This window comes from Pseudophryne corroboree, chromosome 6 (genome assembly GCF_028390025.1).
Source record: "Pseudophryne corroboree isolate aPseCor3 chromosome 6, aPseCor3.hap2, whole genome shotgun sequence".
In the NCBI taxonomy this organism is placed as follows: domain Eukaryota; kingdom Metazoa; phylum Chordata; class Amphibia; order Anura; family Myobatrachidae; genus Pseudophryne; species Pseudophryne corroboree.
Window position 1 is genome coordinate 49,761,614 of NC_086449.1, and position 18,851 is coordinate 49,780,464.

Below are 18,851 nucleotides of genomic sequence, written 5' to 3' on the forward strand. Positions count from 1 at the left end.
GCCAAACAAGACACTACTGTTAAACGGTAACGACTCCATCACCCTCTTAGATTCAGTATTAGCATTCCATTGATGAATCCAAAATGCTCTCCTAGCTGAGACTGCCATGGCATTGGCCCTTGATCCCAAAAGGCCAATATCCCTTACAGCTTCTTTTAAATATGCTGCAGCGTCCCTGATATGATCCAGAGTAAAAAGCACGCTATCCCTGTCTAAGGTATCCATTTCAGATGACAAGTTATATGCCCACTTTTCTATAGCGCTACTCACCCATGCCGAAGCAACGGCAGGCCTGAGTAGCGACCCTGTAGTGACAAATGGATTTTAGTGTATTTTCCGGCTTACGATCTGCAGGATCCTTTAGGGCTGCCGTGTCAGGAGACGGGAGCGCCACCTTTTTATAAAAACGCGATAAAGCCTTGTCTACCGTGGGGGTTGACTCCCATTTTTCCCTGTCCCCAAAAGGAAACTGGTATGCCACTGGAATTCTTTTGGGAACCTGTGCCTTCTTGTCAGGATTTTCCCAAGCCTTTTCAAAAAGAGCGTTCAGTTCATGAGAGGGAGGAAACATTACCTCAGGTTTCTTACCTTTATACATACAGACCATAGTATCAGGAACAGCAGGGTCCTCTGTTATATGCAATACTTCCTTTATTGCCACAATCATGTATTGAATGCTCTTAGCCAGTTTAGGATTCAATCTGGCATCACTATAGTCGACACTGGAACCAGAGTCCGTGTCGGTATCCGTATCTGCTATCTGGGTAAATGAACGCTTGTGTGACCCCGGAGGGGTCTGAGCTTGTGACAATGCATCCTCCATGGACTTTCTCCATGTCTGGTTCTTAGACTCAGATTTATCCAATCTTTTAGTCAACAGCTCCATATTTGCATTCAAAAAACTCAACATATTTACCCAATCCTGCGTCGGTGGAGCCGACACGGTCACTCTCAGTCTTTTCTGTCCCCACTCCAGCCTCCTAATGGGAAGAGCACTCAGCCTCAGGCATGTCGACACACGTACCGACACCCACAACCACACTGGGGCTATAGGAGACAGAACCACAACAAAGCCTGTTAAAGAAACACAGAGGAAGTTCTGCCAGCTCACACCCAGCGCCTATCCCGGTTCTGAAGCGAGTACAATACTGCCCAGACCTGCTAGCGCTTTTATACTTAAATAATTAGCAAATCTCTTGTGCCCCCCCCGTTTTACATCCTGTTACTTGTACAGTAGTGTGGGAGGCCAGGCTCAGCGTCTCTGCAGCTTCTGTGAAGAGAAAATGGCGCTGGTCAGAGCTGTGAGGGCTAAGCCGCGCCCCCTTACTGGCGCGCTTGAGTCCCGCTTAAATTGGATATTTATACTGGCGGGGGTCTTTGATTTGTGCCTAGGCACTTTATATATCACTCTCAGTACTGAATTGAGGCTGTTGTGCTGCCCACGGCGACCCCCCTGCGCCCTTCAGTGTGTCGAAGCATGGCGCACAGCGCGGTCGCTGCACCGTACCTCAACTAGCCATCTTCTGCAGTCACTGAAGTCTTCTGATCTTCATATACTCACCTGGCTTCTGACTCCAAGGGGGATGACGGCGCGGCTCCGGGACCGAGCAGCTAGGCGTACCGTAGTGATCGGACCCTCTGGACCTAATGATGGTGTCCAGTAGCTGGAGAAGCAGAGCCCTGAAACTCAGAAGTAGGTCAGCTTCTCCCCCCTTGGTCTCACGATGCAGGAAGCCTGTAGCCAACAGGTCTCCCTGAAAATAAAAAACCTAACAGTCTTTTTCTGAGAAACTCTGGAGAGCTCCTCAGTGTGCATAAAGTCTCACTGGGCACAGAATCTAACTGGAGTCTGGAGGAGGGGCATAGAGAGAGGAACCAGTTCACACCCATTCAAAGTCTTATAGTGTGCCCATGTCTCCTGCGGATCCCGTCTATACCCCATGGTTCTTGAAGCATCCCCAGCATCCTCTAGGACGTATGAGAAATACACCGTCAATATATCTTGTGATACGATCCTATATTAAACAAATCAAAACCTGAAACACCTGGCCCCCTCAGGTATAGCAATATAGGAATAGCCCACTGAGTGAAATACCCTGCAATAAGGCAACCACGCAGCAGCTACATGCACACACACGTATATAGTCACAAGCGTACCATGCAGAAATTATGTACCATAAACTGCATTGTACTAGCAATACAAAGTAATACTCAGTATGGCTATATGTGATAATGATGGATATAAAAACGCACAGTAATCTAACACTGTCCCAGTGACAGGTAGAATACTTAAGTGTCCTGTAGGAAGCACAGCACTGGCAATCAGGTGGTTCCACAGAGGAGGATTTGCCTTAGCATTCCCAGGAACATCAAGGATCTATCTGTAATGGCTGCTGACCGGGAGTGAGGGGGAGAAATGCAGCTCCAGGGCGGGAACATTTGTAGAAATGGCGCCCTGGGGCTGGAGGGAGGGGTCACAGGTCCGACCTGCTCCCCCCTTCTGGCATCCCCACCAGGTGCGTGCGGACAGTGTAAAACGGACTGCAGCAGCCCTTGAAGTCTTGTTAGAAAAAAAAATAAGAATTTACTCACCGGTAATTCTATTTCTCGTAGTCCGTAGTGGATGCTGGGGACTCCGTAAGGACCATGGGGAATAGACGGGCTCCGCAAGAGACTGGGCACTCTAAGAAAGATTTAGGACTACCTGGTGTGCACTGGCTCCTCCCCCTATGACCCTCCTCCAAGCCTCAGTTAGGATACTGTGCCCGGAAGAGCTGACACAATAAGGAAGGATTTTGAATCCCGGGTAAGACTCATACCAGCCACACCAATCACACCATATAACTCGTGATAGGAACCCCGGTTAACAGTATGATAACAAAATGGAGCCTCTGAAGAGATGGCTCACAACAAAACCCGATTTTTGTAACAATAACTATGTACAGGTATTGCAGACAATCCGCACTTGGGATGGGCGCCCAGCATCCACTACGGACTACGAGAAATAGAATTACCGGTGAGTAAATTCTTATTTTCTCTAACGTCCTAGTGGATGCTGGGGACTCCGTAAGGACCATGGGGATTATACCAAAGCTCCCAAACGGGCGGGAGAGTGTGGATGACTCTGCAGCACCGAATGAGAGAACTCCAGGTCCTCCTCAGCCAGGGTATCAAATTTTATAGAATTTTGCAAATGTATTTGCCCCTGACCAAGTAGCAGCTCGGCAAAGTTGTAAAGCCGAGACCCCTCGGGCAGCCGCCCAAGATGAGCCCACCTTCCTCGTGGAATGGGCTTTTACTGATTTAGGCTGCGGTAACCCTACCGCAGAATGCGCCAGCTGAATAGTACTACAAATCCAGCGCGCGATAGTCTGCTTAGAAGCAGGAGCACCCAGCTTGTTGGGTGCATACAGGATAAACAGCGAGTCAGTCTTCCTGACTCCAGCCGTCCTGGAAACATATATTTTCAGGGCCCTGACCACGTCCAGCAACTTGGAATCCTCCAAGTCCCTAGTAGCCGCAGGCACCACAATAGGTTGGTTCAAGTGAAAAGCTGATACCACCTTTGGGAGAAAATGAGGACGTGTCCTCAATTCTGCCCTATCCATATGGAAAAACAGATAGGGGCTTTTACAGGACAAAGCCGCCAATTCTGACACATGTCTGGCCGAAACCAGAGCCAACAACATCACCACTTTCCACGTGAGATATTTTAAATCCACAGTCTTAAGTGGCTCAAACCAATGTGATTTTAGAAACTCCAAGACCACATTGAGATCCCACGGTGCCACTGGGGGCACAAAAGGAGGCTGAACATGCAGAACTCCCTTAACAAAAGTCTGAACTTCAGGCAGTGAAGCCAGTTCTTTCTGGAAGAAAATTGACAGGGCCGAGATCTGGACTTTAATGGACCCCAATTTGAGGCCCAAAGTCACACCTGCTTGCAGGAAATGTAGGAATCGAACCAGTTGAAATTCCTCCGTTGGGGCTTTCTTGGCCTCACACCAAGCAACATACTTCCGCCAAATGCGGTGATAATGCTTTACGGTAACATCCTTCCTGGCCTTGATCAGGGTTGGGATGACTTCCTCCGGAATGCCTTTTTCCTTTGGGATCCGGCGTTCAACCGCCATGCTGTCAAACGCAGCCGCGGTAAGTCTTGGAACAGACAGGGTCCCTGCTGCAGCAGGTCTTGTCTGAGCGGCAGAGGCCAAGGGTCCTCTGCAAGCATCTCTTGAAGTTCCGGGTACCATGCTCTTCTTGGCCAATCCGGAGCCACGAGAATAGTTCTCACTCCTCGCCTTCTTATTATTCTCAATACCTTGGGTATTAGAGGTAGAGGAGGAAAAACATAAACCGACTGGTACACCCACGGTGTCACTAGAGCGTCCACAGCGATCGCCTGAGGGTCCCTTGACTTGGCGCAATACCTTTTTAGTTTTTTGTTGAGGCGGGACGCCATCATGTCCACCTGTGGTTTTTCCCAACGGTTTACCAGCATCTGGAAGACTTCTGGATGAAGTCCCCATTCTCCCGGGTGGAGGTCATGCCTGCTGAGGAAGTCTGCTTCCCAGTTGTCCACTTCCTGAATGAACACTGCTGTCAGTGCTAGCACATGATTCTCTGCCCATCGGAGAATTCTTGTGGCTTCTGCCATTGCCCTCCTGCTTCTTGTGCCGCCCTGTCTGTTTACATGGGTGACCGCCGTGATGTTGTCTGACTGGATCAGTACCGGCCGGTTCTGAAGCAGGGGTCTTGCTTGACTTAAGGCATTGTAAATGGCCCTTAGCTCCAGAATATTTATGTGCAGCGATATCTCCTGAGCTGACCACAGTCCCTGGAAATTTCTGCCCTGCGTGACTGCCCCCCAGCCCCGAAGGCTGGCATCCGTGGTCACCAGGACCCAGTACTGTATTCCGAATCTGCGGCCCTCTAGTAGATGAGCCCTCTGCAGCCACCACAGCAGCGACACCCTGGTCCTTGCCGACAGGGTTATCCGCTGTTGCATCTGGAGATGGGACCCGGACCATTTGTCCAACAGGTCCCACTGGAACGTCCTTGCGTGGAACCTTCCGAATGGAATTGCTTCGTATGAAGCTTCCATTTTTCTCAGGACTCGTGTGCATTGATGTACCGACACTTTTCCTGGTTTTAGGATGTCTCTGACGAGAGATGACAATTCCTCTGCTTTTTCCACTGGAAGAAACACTCTTTTCTGGTCTGTGCCCAGAATCATTCCCAGGAACAGAAGACGTGTCGTCGGAACCAGCTGCGACTTTGGAATATTGAGAATCCAGCCGTGCTGTTGTAGCACTTCCTGAGAAAGTGCTACCCCCACTACCAACTGTTCTTTGGACCTCGCCTTTATCAGGAGATCGTCCAAGTACGGGATAATTGAAACACCTTTCTTGCGAAGGAGTATCATCATTTCGGCTATTACCTTGGTAAAGACCCTCGGCGCTGTGGATAACCCAAACGGCAGCGTCTGGAACTGATGGTGACAGTCCTGTACCACAAATCTGAGGTACTCCTGGTGAGGAGGTTAAATGGGGACATGAAGATACGCATCTTTTATGTCCAGGGAGACCATGTAGTCCCCCTCCTCCAGGCTCCCAATAACCGCTCTGAGCGATTCCATCTTGAACTTGAACCTTTTGATATAACTGTTCAAGGATTTTAGATTTAAGATGGGTCTCGCCGAACCGTCCGGTTTCGGTACCACAAACACAGTGTGGAATAGTAACCCTTTCCTTGTTGAAGGAGGGGTACCTTGACAATCACGTGCTGTGAATACAGTTTCTGAATGGCCACCAACACTGCATCCCTGGCAGAGGGAGTTGCCGGTAAGGCAGACTTTAGGAAACGGCGGGGGGGGGGGGGGGAGACGTCTCGAATTCCAGCCTGTACCCCTGAAGTACAACTTGAAGGACCCAGGGATCCACCTGTGAGAGAGCCCACTGTGCGCTGAAATTTCTGAGACGGGCCCCCACCGTGCCCGGGTCCACCTGTGCAGCCCCAGCGTCATACTGTGGACTTACCGGACGCAGGTGAGGACTTCTGCTCCTGGGAACTAGCTGTGTGTTGCAGCTTTTTTCCTCTACCTCTGCCTCTCGGCAGAAAGGAGGAGCCTCTAGCCCTCTTGCTTTTCTGGGGCCGAAAGGACTGTACCTGATAATACGGTGCTTTCTTTTGCTGTGGTGCAGTCTGTGGCAAAAAGGTCGATTTCCCAGCCGTAGCTGTGGACACGAGGTCCGAAAGACCATCCCCAAACAGTTCCACCCCTTTATAGGGTAAAACTTCCATAGCCGCTTAGAGTCGGCATCACCGGACCATTGCCTAGTCCATAACCCCCGTCTGGCGGCAATGGACATAGCGCTTACTCGTGATACCAGCCGGCAAATATCCCTCTGTGCATCACGCATGTATAAGACTGCGTCTTTTATATGTTCAAGCGTCAGCAGAATATTGTCCCTATCCATGGTATCAATATTATCCAAAAGGGAATCTGACAACGCAGCAGCAGCACTGCACATCCAAGCTGATGCAATCGCTGGTCGCAATATAATGCCTGAGTGTGTGTTAATAGCCTTTAGGGTATTTTCCTGCTTTCTATCAGCAGGTTCCTTCAGGGTGGCCGTATCCGGAGACGGTAGTGCCACCTTCTTTGACAAGCGTGTCAGCGCCTTGTCTACCCTAGGGGGTGTTTCCCAACGTGACCTATCCTCTAGCGGGAAAGGGTACGCTGCCAATAATCGTTTTGAAATTATCAATTTCTTATCAGGGGAAGTCCACGCTTCCTCACAAACCTCATTTAATTCTTCAGATGCAGGAAAAACTACAGGTAGTTTTTTCTCACCGAACATAATACCCTTTTTTGTGGTACCTGGGGTATTATCAGAAATGTGTAAAACATTTTTAATTGCCTCAATCATGTAACGGGTGGACCTATTGGAGGGTACACTAGTCTCATCACCGTCGACACTGGAGTCAGTATCCGTGTCGACGTCTGTATCTGTCACCTGAGGTAGCGGCCGTTTTAAGGCCCCTGATGACATTTGAGACGCTGGAACAGGCACAAGCTGTGTAGCCGGCTGTCCTATGTCGTCAAACCTTTTGTGTAAGGAGTTGACACTTTCACGCAATTCCTTCCATAAGTCCAACCACACCGGTGTCGACCCCTCAGAGGGTGACAGCACATTCACAGGCATTTGCTCCGCCTCCACATCATTTTCCTCCTCATACATGTCGACACAGCAGCACCGACACACAGCAGACACACAGGGAATGCTCTTACAGAGGACAGGACCCCACAAAGCCCTTTGGGGAGACAGAGGGAGAGTATGCCAGCACACACCAGAGCGCTATATATCACAGGGATATCACCTATAAAAGTGTTTTCCCCTCATAGCTGCATATATACTTATACTGCGCCTAATTTGTGCCCCCCCCCCCTCTCCTTTTTACCCTTTTCTGTAGTGCAGGACTGCAGGGGAGAGCCAGGGAGCTTCCTTCCAGCGGAGCTGTGAGGGAAAAATGGCGCCAGTGTGCTGAGGGAGAAGGCCCTGCCCCTTTTTCGGCGGGCTTTCTCCTGCTATTTTAATGTATCTGGCAGGGGTTAATATACACCTATATAGCCCCTGGGGCTATATATGGTGTTAATTTGTCAGCCAAGGTGTAAAATATTGCTGCTCAGGGCGCCCCCCCCCCCCCCCCCAGCGCCCTGCACCCATCAGTGACCGCAGTGTGTGGTGTGCATGAGGAGCAATGGCGCACAGCTGCAGTGCTGTGCGCTACCTTGGAGAAGACAGAAGTCTTCAGCCGCCGATTTTCCGGACCACCTTCTTGCTTCTGGCTCTGTAAGGGGGACGGCGGCGCGGCTCCGGGAACGGACGACGAGATCGGTGCCTGTGTTCGAACCCTCTGGAGCTAATGGTGTCCAGTAGCCTAAGAAGCCCATGCTACCACCACTTAGGTAGGTTCGCTTCTTCTCCCCTTAGTCCCTCGATGCAGTGAGCCTGTTGCCAGCAGGTCTCACTGAAAATAAAAAACCTAAACTATACTTTCTTCTAGAAGCTCAGGAGAGCCCCTAGTGTGCATCCAGCTCAGCCGGGCACAGAAATCTAACTGAGGCTTGGAGGAGGGTCATAGGGGGAGGAGCCAGTGCACACCAGGTAGTCCTAAATCTTTCTTAGAGTGCCCAGTCTCCTGCGGAGCCAGTCTATTCCCCATGGTCCTTACGGAGTCCCCAGCATCCACTAGGACGTTAGAGAAATCTGTAATTAAAGCTATCAATAGACTGCCTGAGGCAGCCCTCCAGTTAAGTGCCTGCTTACTGCATGGCACCAACTTACAAACTGAGCTCCCTGTGCATGGAGGCGGGGTTATAGAGGAGGCGGCGCTATGCATCTTGGGAACAGTTGAGCCTGTTGGTGCCTCGGATCAAGATCCTACTCTACACCCCGGTGTTAATCCTTGTACAGCCCAGTGTACCCCGCAGTAGAAATCCTGATTTCTCTACCTCCATTCAGGGGGCAACTGCATACACTAGGATTTCCTGCAGCGAGCCTATAAAGTGTGGGCATGCTTTGGAATTACCGTGAGCAACACTCAACACCCAAAACGGGCATCCCAAGACACAAAAGGTATTGAGAATCTGTAAAATGTCATAAACGTGTGCAGGGAAGACCAGCTCGCTGCCTTGCTAAGCAGTCTGATCAATATAGATTGCTAAGGGGTGTATCACATGCAGGAGATGAAATGGGCTCGCAGAACTAGAAGAACTGGAATGCTGATAAGCCAGCAGGATAAGTTCCTGATTTAAATGAAACATAGACACTAAGGGGGGAATTCAAAGTTGATCGTAGATGTGCTAAATTTAGCACTTCTACGATCATGTACTCCGACATGCGGTGGGATGCCCAGCACAGGGCAAGTCTGCCGTGCATGTCAGGGTCAAGCCACCCCACACAGGTATAAAAGCATCACACAGCGGTGATGCTTAAGTACCTGACGAGTAGCTCCCTGCCAGCATAGCTCCTGCGCAGTGACGGGGAGCTACCCACCGCGTTTTGGGTCACAGCGGCTGCATGTGACATCACGCAGCCACCATGGCCCGCCCCCCCAAACGGCCCGGAAACGCCTCCACTGTCCAGACCGCGCCCCACCAACAGCGTTCTAATGTCGTTGGTATGCCCCCTCCCACGACTGCCTGTCAATCACTGGGCTCCAGGGGTGCGCCCGCTATGCGAGCAAACTCTGCAAAGTAATTCAGACTGCGACGGCTGCCGCTGCATTTATCCAATCTTAATTACTCCCTAAATCAACTGGAGAGTACACATTTAAGTCTTCAAGGGTAACATAACATGGTTTCTTATGAAAAAACACCTGGATAAAGGTCTGAAACTCCAAAATGGAGGCCAGTTTCCAGTGAAAGGGGATAAAATGGGCTGTGATTTGACACTCAATGGATGACTAAGCCCCTCATCAAAGTCATTCTGATCTGGGGCTGAGACTCCGCTGTATTCACACCAGATAATGTATGTCTTCCACACCGAGTGACAGATCCCAGCCTTTTTAGGCTTTCAAGCTCCAAGCATAGTCTAAATCAGTGGTCTCCAACCTTAACTGGGGTGTGAGCTACTCGAGAAAAATGAAACCTCCTGAGAAGCTACTAAAGTTTAAAAAAAGCCGTACTTGAATGGCTGCTGGTGCGCTCTCTGGGGGCACATCGGGACACTAGGACCAGCGGAGGCTCCGAGCCTCCTCCGATTCCATACACGCTGTGTGTGGGGTGTAAAGGAAGTACCGGTATACTGTGCGTCGGGATCCCGACATTCGGCAACCTGAAGACCACCCACTAAAAACTGTATGGAGTGCAAATGCGGCCTGCAATATATTGGACGAACATCCAGACCATTAGAAGTAAGATGGGCGGAACACGTCTGGTTTATAGAAAAAGGTCTGATTTCCCATTTTGTCTCTAATCATTTTAAGGAAATTCATAAAAGTAAATGTGACGGTCTGGCAAAAGTAATGGGTATTAAAGCATTGGAGAAGGAACAATAGTGAGGAGCTGCTAGCACAAACAGAAATGAAATTAATAGACAAAACTGGAACCTTGAATCCAAAAAGGGGTTAAAACAGGATTTTAATACCTACCAGTAAATCCTTTTCTCCTAGTCCGTAGAGTATGCTGGGGCCCACTTCAGTACCATAGGGTATAGACGGTCCCGCAAGAGCCGTGGACCCTTTAAGACTTTTTCAGAGTGTGAACTGGCTCCTCCCTCTATGCCCCTCCTCCAGACCTCAGTATAGGAACTGTGCCCAGGGAGACGGACATTTTGAGAAAAGGATCTACTTTTAAGTTAATGGTGAGATTCATACTAGCTCACACTTCAACCATGACACACACATGGCATTCAACAAAACACATGCCAACGGGCATGAACATTACAGCAACCGTGCTGAAAACATTTTTAACAAATTAACAACTGCAGGTAAAAGTACGCACTGGGTTGGGTGCCCAGCATCCTCTACAGACTAGGAGAAAAGGATTTACCGGTAGGTATTAAAATCCTGTTTTCTCATACGTCCTAGAGGATGCTGGGGTCCACTTCAGTACTATGGGGTTATACCAAAGCTCCAGTACGGGCGGGAGAGTGCGGATGACCCCGCTGCACAGATTGACCAAACTGTAGGTCTTCATCAGCCAAGGTATCAAACCTGTAAAACTTAGCAAACGTGTTTGCCCCTGACCAAGTAGCTGCTCGGCAAAGTTGCAATGCCGAGACCCCCCGGGCAGCCGCCCAGGATGAGCCCACCTTCCTATTAGAATGGGCAGTCACTGAATTCGGTATCGGCAATCCTGCCGTAGAATGAGCGTGCTGAATCGTACCTCTGATCCAGCGCGCAATAGTCTGCTTAGAAGCAGGACACCCAATCTTGTTGGGAGCATACAGGAAAAACAGAGCCTTTGTTTTCCGTATCAGAGTTGTTCTTGCGACAGAATCTCAAAGCCCTGACCACATCCAGAGACTCTGAAGCAGCGAAGGTGTCAGCCACTGCCACCACAATAGGTTGGTTTATATGGAAAGAAGAAACCACCTTTGGAAGATACTGCTGACGAGTTCTTAACTCAGCCCTATCTTCATGGAAAACCAAGTAAGAGCTCTTATGAGACAAGGCCCCTATCTCAGACACCCTTCTTGCGGATGCCAAGGCCAACAGTATGACCACTGTCCAAGTGAGAAACTTCAACTCTATTTCCTGGAGAGGTTCAAACCAATCCGATTGAAGGAACTGCAACACCACGTTAAGATCCTATGGTGCCACAGGAGGCACAAACGGAGGCCAGTTGTTTCTGAAAGTAAATGGACAAGGCCGAAATCTGGACCTTGATTGAACCCAATCGTAGACCTGCATCTACAGCTGCCTGGAGAAAACGTCCTAACTGAAACTCTTCGGTTGGAGCCTTCTTGGTTTCACACCAAGGCACGTTTTCTCCAAATACGGTGGTAATGTTTAGACGTTACTCCTGTCCTGGCCTGAATAAGAGTGGGAATGACTTCTTTGGGAATTCCCTTTCGCGCTAGGATCCGGTGCTCAACAGCCATGCCGTCAAACGCAGCAAGTCTCGATACACGCACGGCCCCTGCTGCAGCAGGTCGTCGCGAAGAGGAAGACACAGAGGACCTTCTATGAGCCAGTTCTTATGAGCTTGAGAACTTTCGGAATGAGTGGAAGTTGAGGGAAGACATATACCGACCGAAACAGCCACTGGGTCACCAGTGCTTCCACTGCTATTGCTTGAGGGTCTCCCAACCTGAAACAATATTTCTGAAGCGTCTTGTTGAGACGAGATGCCATCATGTCTACTTGAGGAACCTGTCACCTCTGTGAAGACTTCTTGGTGGAGGCCCCATTCCCCTGGGTGGAGATAGTGTCTGCTGAGGAAGTCTGCTTCCCAGTTGTCCACTCCTGGAATGAAAATTGCCGACAGAGCTCTTGCATGTTTTTCTGCCAAGAGAATCTTTGACACCTCTGCCATTGCCGCTCTGCTTTTTGTTCCGCCCTGACTGTTTATGTACGCGACTGCTGTTACATTGTCCGACTGGATCTGTACGGGTTGATCTTGAAGATGCACCACTTGTAGAAGGCCGTTGTAAATGGCTATCAACTCCAGAACGTTTATGTGAAGACAAGTTTCTTGACTTGACCATCTTCCTTGGAAGCTCTTCCCCTGTGTGACTGCTCCCCAGACTTGGAGACTTGCATCCGTGTCACCAGGATCCAGTCTTGAATCCCGAACCTGCGTCCCTCTAGGAGGTGAAAACTGTGTAGCCACCACAGAAGCGAAATTCTGGCTTTGGATGACAGGATTATCCTCTGATGCATTTGTAGATGGGATCCGGACCACTTGTCCAATAGGTCGCACTGGAATACTCTGGCATGGAATCGGCAAAACTGTATGGCCTCGTAGGCCGCTACCATCTTTTCCAACAACCGAATGCATTGATGAATCGACACTCTTGTTGGTTTCAGAATTTGTTTGACCATGCTCTGTATTTCCAGAGCCTTTTCTACTGGAAGAAATACCCTCTGTACTTCTGTGTCTAGTATCATCCCCAGAAAGGACAATCTTGTCATCTGTTCCAATTGTGACTTTGGACAATTTATGATCCAACCGTGATGTTGAAGTACTGTCAGGGAGAGTGCAATGTTCTGCACCAACCTTCCCCTGGACCTCGCTTTTATCAGGAGATCGTCCAGGTAAGGAATTATATTGACTCCTTGCTGTGGTGCAACGTCTGAAATTGGTAATGACAATCCTGCACTGCAAATCTCAGATAAGCTTGATGCGGAGGACAAATGGGAACATGCAAGTAGGCATGTCGACACACACGTACTGACACCCCCAAACACACTGGATTATAGGTGACAGACCCACAATGAGGTCCTTTGGAGAGACAGAGAGGGAGTTTGCCAGCTCACACCCAGCGCCGCCACAGTCTGAAATATTAACAATACCTCAGACCTGTAAGCGCTTTTATATATAAATATATATCAAATCAGCACCAGCTTATTGTGCCCCCCCTTCCTGTTTTGCACCCTGTTAATTGTGTATAGCAGGACAGGGTCCGGGAGCAGTGTCTCTGCAGCAAGCTGTGGAGAAAATGGCACTGATGAGAGCTGAGGGAAGAAGCCCCGCCCCCTTGATGGCGGGCTTTGGTCCCCAACGACCTGTCACTTCTGCAAAGACCTCTTGATGAAGACCTCACTCTCCTGGATGGAGACCGTGTCTGCTGAGGAAGTCTGCTTCCCAGTTGTCTACTCCCGGAATGAATACTGCTGACAGAGCGCTTACATGTTTCTCCGCCCAGCGAAGAACTTTCGTGGCCTCCGCCATTGCCGCTCTGCTCTTTGTTCCACCCCGGCGGTTTACGTACGTCACTGCTGTTATGTTGTCAGACTGAATCAGGACGGACAGACCGCGAAGAAGATATTCCGCTTGCAGAATGGCCCTTAATTCCAGAATGTTTATGTGCAGACAAGTTTCATGGCTTGACAATTATCCCTGGAAATTTCTTCCCTGTGTGACTGCTCCCCAGCCTCGGAGACTTGCAACCGTGGTCACGAGGATCCAATCCTGAATCCCGAACCTGCGTCCCTCTAGGAGTTGAGAACTGTGCAGCCACCACAGGAGAGAGATTCGGGTCCTGGACAATAGGGTTATCTTCCGGTTCAAGTCCAAGTGAGACCCGGACCACTTGTCCAACAGGTCCCACTGAAAGACCTCTGGCATGGAACCTGCCAAACTGCATGGCCTCGTAGGCCGCCACCATCTTACCTAGCAACCGAGTGCATTGAATAATCGACACTCTTGCCGGTTTCAGAATCTGTTTCACCATGTTCTGTATTTCCAGAGCTTTTTCCTCTGGAAGAAAAACTCTTTGTAATTCTGTATCCAGAATCATACCCACGAACGACAGCCGTGTAGTCGGAACCAGTTGTGATTTTGGCAAGTTTAGGAGCCAACCATGCTGTTGCAGAATAGTCAGTGAGAGCGCAACATTTTTCAGTAATTGCTCCTTGGACCTCACATTATGAGGAGATCGTCCAAGTACGGGATAATTGTGACACCCTGCTGGCGCAGGAGAAGCATCAGTTCCGCCATAAACTTGGTGAAAATTCTCTGAGCCGTGAACAGACCAAACGGTAACGTCTGAAATTGGTAATGAGAATCCTGAACCGCAAACCTCAGGTAAGCCTGATGTGGAGGATAAATGGGGACATGTAAGTAGGCATCCTTTATGTCGACCGACACCATGAAAACACCTTCCTCCAGACTGGAGATCACTGCCCGGAGAGATTCCATCTTGAATTTGAACTTCTTTAAATAGAAATTGAGTGATGTTAGGTTCAGAATCGGTCTGACTGAGCCATCCAGCTTCGGGACCACGAACAGACTCTAATAAAAGCCTTCCCCCTGTTGTGACAGGGGTACCGTGACAATTACTTTATTTTGACACAGCTTTAGTATTTGCCGCGCATACAACCTCCCTTTCTGGAAGAGAAGCTGGCAAGGCCGATTTGAAAAATCAGTGAGGGGGCACGTCTTGAAACTCAAATTTGTACCCTTGGGCTACTATTTCTAATATCCAAGGGTCCAGGGCTGAGTGAACCCAGACCTGACTGAAGAGTTGGAGGCGTGCCCCCACTGGTGCGGACTCCCGCAAAGGAGCCCCAACGTCATGCGTTGGATTTGGTAGAAGCTGGGGAGGACTTCTGCTCTTGGGAACTTGCCACGTCCTGTGACCTTTTTCCCCTTCCTCTCGTAGCAAGGAAGGAGGACCCTCGCCCCTTCTTGTATTTATTGGACCGAAAGGACTGCATCTGATAGTGGGGCGTTTTCTTTTGTTGCGCAGGAACATAAGGCAAAAGTGATGACTTACCTGCGGTAGCCGTAGATACCAGGTCAGTGAGGACGTCACCAAACAAGACACTACTGTTACATGGTAGACACTCCATAGTCTTCTAAGTATCGGCATCAGCATTCCATTGATGAATCCACAATGCCCTTCTAGCCGAGACTGCCATGGCATTGGCCCTTGATCCCAAAAGGCCAATGTCCCTTGCAGCTTCCTTTAGATAGGCTGCAGCATCCCTTATATGACCCAGCGTCAAAAGAATGCTATCCTGTCCAGGGTATCTAATTCAGATGACAAGTTATCTGCCCACTTTTCTATAGCGCTACTCACCCATGCCGATGCAACGGCAGGCCTGAGCAGCGTACCCGTAGTGACATAAATGGATTTTAGTGTATTTTCCTGCTTACGACCTGCAGGATCCTTCAGGGCTGCCATGTTCGGAGATGGAAGCGCAACCTTTTTGGACAGCGGCGACAGAGCTTTGTCTACCGTGGGGCTGACTCCCACTTTTCCCTGTCCCCAGAGGGGAACGGATATGCCACCGGAATTCTCTTGAGGACCTGGAATTTCTTGTCAGGGTTTTCCCAAGCCTTTTCAAAAAGAACGTTCAGTTCATGAGAGGGAGGAAACGTTACCTCAGGTTTCTTTCCTTTAAACATACAGACCTTAGTATCAGGAATAGTAGGGTCTTCCGTGATATGCAACACCTCTTTGATAGCCACAATCATGTACTGAATGCTCGTAGCCAGTTTAGGATTCAATCTGGCATCACTATAGTCGACATTGGAATCAGTCTGTGTCGGTACCTGTACCCGCTATCTGGGTAAATGCACGTTTCTGTAACCCCGAGGGGGGTCTGATCTTGTGACAATGCAAGCTCCATGGACTGTCTCCATGTCTGGGCACGAGACTCTGATTTATCTTAACTTTTATGTAGCCGAGCCACATTAGAATTTAGAACACTTAACACATTTACCCAATCAGCCGTCGGCAGTGCCGACACTGTCACTCCCACATTCTTCTGTCCCCGTACCAGCTTCCTCCTGGGAAGAGCACTCAGCCTCAGACATGTCGACACACTCGTACCGACACCCACAACCACACTGGGGCTATAGGGGACAGACCCACAGCCAAGCCTGTTAGAGAAACACAGAGGGAGTTATGCGAGCTCACACCCCAGCGCCTATCCCGGTACTGAAACAAAATAAAATAATGTCTCAGACCTGCCATAATAATAATAATTACAGCACCAAATTACTGCCCCCCCCCCCTCTGTTTTGCACCCTGTTACTGTACAGTAGTGTAGGAGGCCAGGACCAGCGTCTCTGCAGCTTGTGAGAAGAAAATGGCGCTGAGTGGAGCTGTGAGGGCTAAGCCACACCCCCTTAATGGCGCGTTTCAGTCCCGCTATTTATTTAAATATTTATACTGGCGGGGGTCCGGTTTTGGTGCCTAGGCACCGTAAGCCACTTCTGCCAGTGATTTTTTTTTTTAGAGGATTTATGCTGCCCAGGGCGCAACCCCTGCGCCCTGCACCCTGAAGTGCCGCTGTGTGTGGTAGCATGGCAGGCTGCACAGTACCTCAAGCCGTCACTGAAGTCTACTGATCTTCTTTACTCACCCGTCTCCTGATTTCTGGCTCCAAGGGGGGTGACGGCGCGGCTCCAGGAACGAGCATCTAGGAGTACCTAGCGATCAGACCCTCTGGAGCTAATGGTGTCCAGTAGCCTAAGAAGCAGAGCCCTTGAACTCACAGAAGTAGGTCTGTTTCTCTCCCCTCAGTCCCACGATGCAGGGAGCCTGTTGCCAGAAGTGCTCCCTGAAAATAATAAACCTAATATAAGTTTTTTCCTGAGAAACTCTGGAGAGCCTCTCAGTGTGCATCCAGTCTCACTGGGCACAGAATCTAACTGGAGTGTGGAGGAGGGGCATAGAGGGAGGAGCCAGTTCACACCCCCTTTAAAGTCTTAAAGTGCCCATGTCTCCTGCAGATCCCGTCTATACCCCATGGTTCTTGAAGCATCCCCAGCATCCTCTAGGACGTATGAGAAATCAAATTTTTTTCTTTTAGAAAAAAAGCCATGTTGGCCTTTTCATGTGTCGACCATATGCCCATGTCGACCAATTGTGGTTGACCTAGTGACAGTCAACCTAAGTAGGGTCGACCTGCCAAACGAATACAGATACGACAGGGACTATATACAGTTTGTATATGGTATGCTGGCAACCGGCATCCCAGCTGCCAGTATGCCGGCAGGGGAGTGAGTACCACGAAGACCTCTGCGCTCACCACAGGTTCTATTGGCGCTCTATGGGTGTCGTGGACACCCACGAGTGGATATAGCCCCTGTTAGCCGGATTAGCAGTGGTCAGGATCGCGGCATCTGCATTCTGACCACTGGGATGCCGACCGCCGGGATATGAACTACATCCCCTATATACCAGTAGCATATCTCTCTCTATATACTGTATCTGTATAATGTGCGGTGCTACTATACAGCAGGGACGCTGCCACTGGCGTATCTATAATGGGTGCAGTGTGTGCGGTGCACACGGGACCCTGGATCCAGAGGGTGCCCACACTGCACACATATCTTCTATACTTACCATTCTGGTGTCCGTGTGTCGCCCCCTCCTATCCGTATCCCGTAGCCGGCAGCGCTGTTAGCACTGTGAGTGTACAGAGCACGCGCAGGTCTCCGTAGAAATGGCCGCCACAATTTTTTCAGAGACCTGCGCATGCGCAATACAGTCTGGCACTTTGCCAGAGTATCTCTAGGGCTCAGATCGCCAACAGCGGGAGAGGAGGGGCCACACACTGTGACTGCACACGGGTCCCCTCCTCTCTTGATACGCCGCTGCCCTAGGTTATACACATGACATACTTGCCTACCCTCCCGGAATGGCCTCCCACTCTCCCCCTCGGCCGCCCGCAGCAGAGAACGTGCGGACGGCCCGAGGGGGTCCGATGACGCGATTCGCGCTGAATCGCGTCATCGTAGCTCTGCCCCCCGCTATGCAGCGCCTCATTTATCGGCACAGCGGGGGGCGGAGTCACGATGATGCGAGCGCGAAGCCACGCCCCCAGACCGCCCATTCTTCTGTCGGTCACGCCTCCGAACCGACTCTCCTGCTGCCGGCCACGCCCCCCATACACCTACAACGCTGCCTCCTCCCGGAGGAGGAGGCAGCAAAGTAGGTATGACACATGATACGCTGGGGTATATATACCAATAGCATCTATCTCTATGTATACTGTGTGTATGTCTAATGTGGACGCTGCCCATGGTTATACAAGATAGGATACAGCTCTACCTCTCTGTACATACTATATATAATATACATGATATATATGCCTGTGTATGACTCTAGCCATATACATATAACGAGCACTGTGTATTACACATCAGGGATCTGCCCCACCCATACCTGAGCGGAAAGCAGGTCACCCACACACCTTGTATGGCGGCTGCAGGCGTCTCTCATACCCCGGGCACAGCGCTCACCTCACTGCCGGTCCCCGCCTCTCACGTGTCCCGTCGCCTCCTCCACCGCAGCAACTGTTGTGTCCGTGCTGCGGCCGGGAAAGTCAGTGGGCGGAAGACTGGCATGGGGAGGGGTGAGGGCGGGAATTTATAAAGGGGGAGGAGTCTAGTTCTGGCTTAAATGGGATGGGGAGGAGTGAGGAACGTTTTGAATGGGGAGGAGCCTGGGCGGGGACAGAGGGGGAGGTGGGCGGATTCCAGGCGGTAACAATGAGTAGGGATCACGTGGTGGGTCGTTCTCTATTCAGTAGCTCAGAACGCTGGACATCGCTCCCCCGGGGCTGCAAGTGACGTCACCACGTGATGCTGTATAACTGCTGCGGAGAATTGGCGCATTCCCTCACACTCCCCTCTGCCCGTCTCTCATATGTACCCCTCA

The 18,851-nt window shown here is 50.3% G+C and overlaps 1 protein-coding gene across 1 annotated transcript in view; it reads right to left on the reverse strand.

Moving 5' to 3' along the window:
• The window catches only part of LOC134936072 (zinc finger protein 182-like), a 46,114-nt gene extending 27,568 nt beyond the window's left edge, over window positions 1-18,546 (reverse strand). Inside the window, exon 1 of the mRNA XM_063930981.1 lies at window positions 18,385-18,546. The gene's annotated coding sequence lies outside the window, so the exon portion shown is untranslated. The remainder of the gene's footprint in view (window positions 1-18,384) is intronic.
• Between the last annotated feature and the right edge of the window lie 305 nt (window positions 18,547-18,851).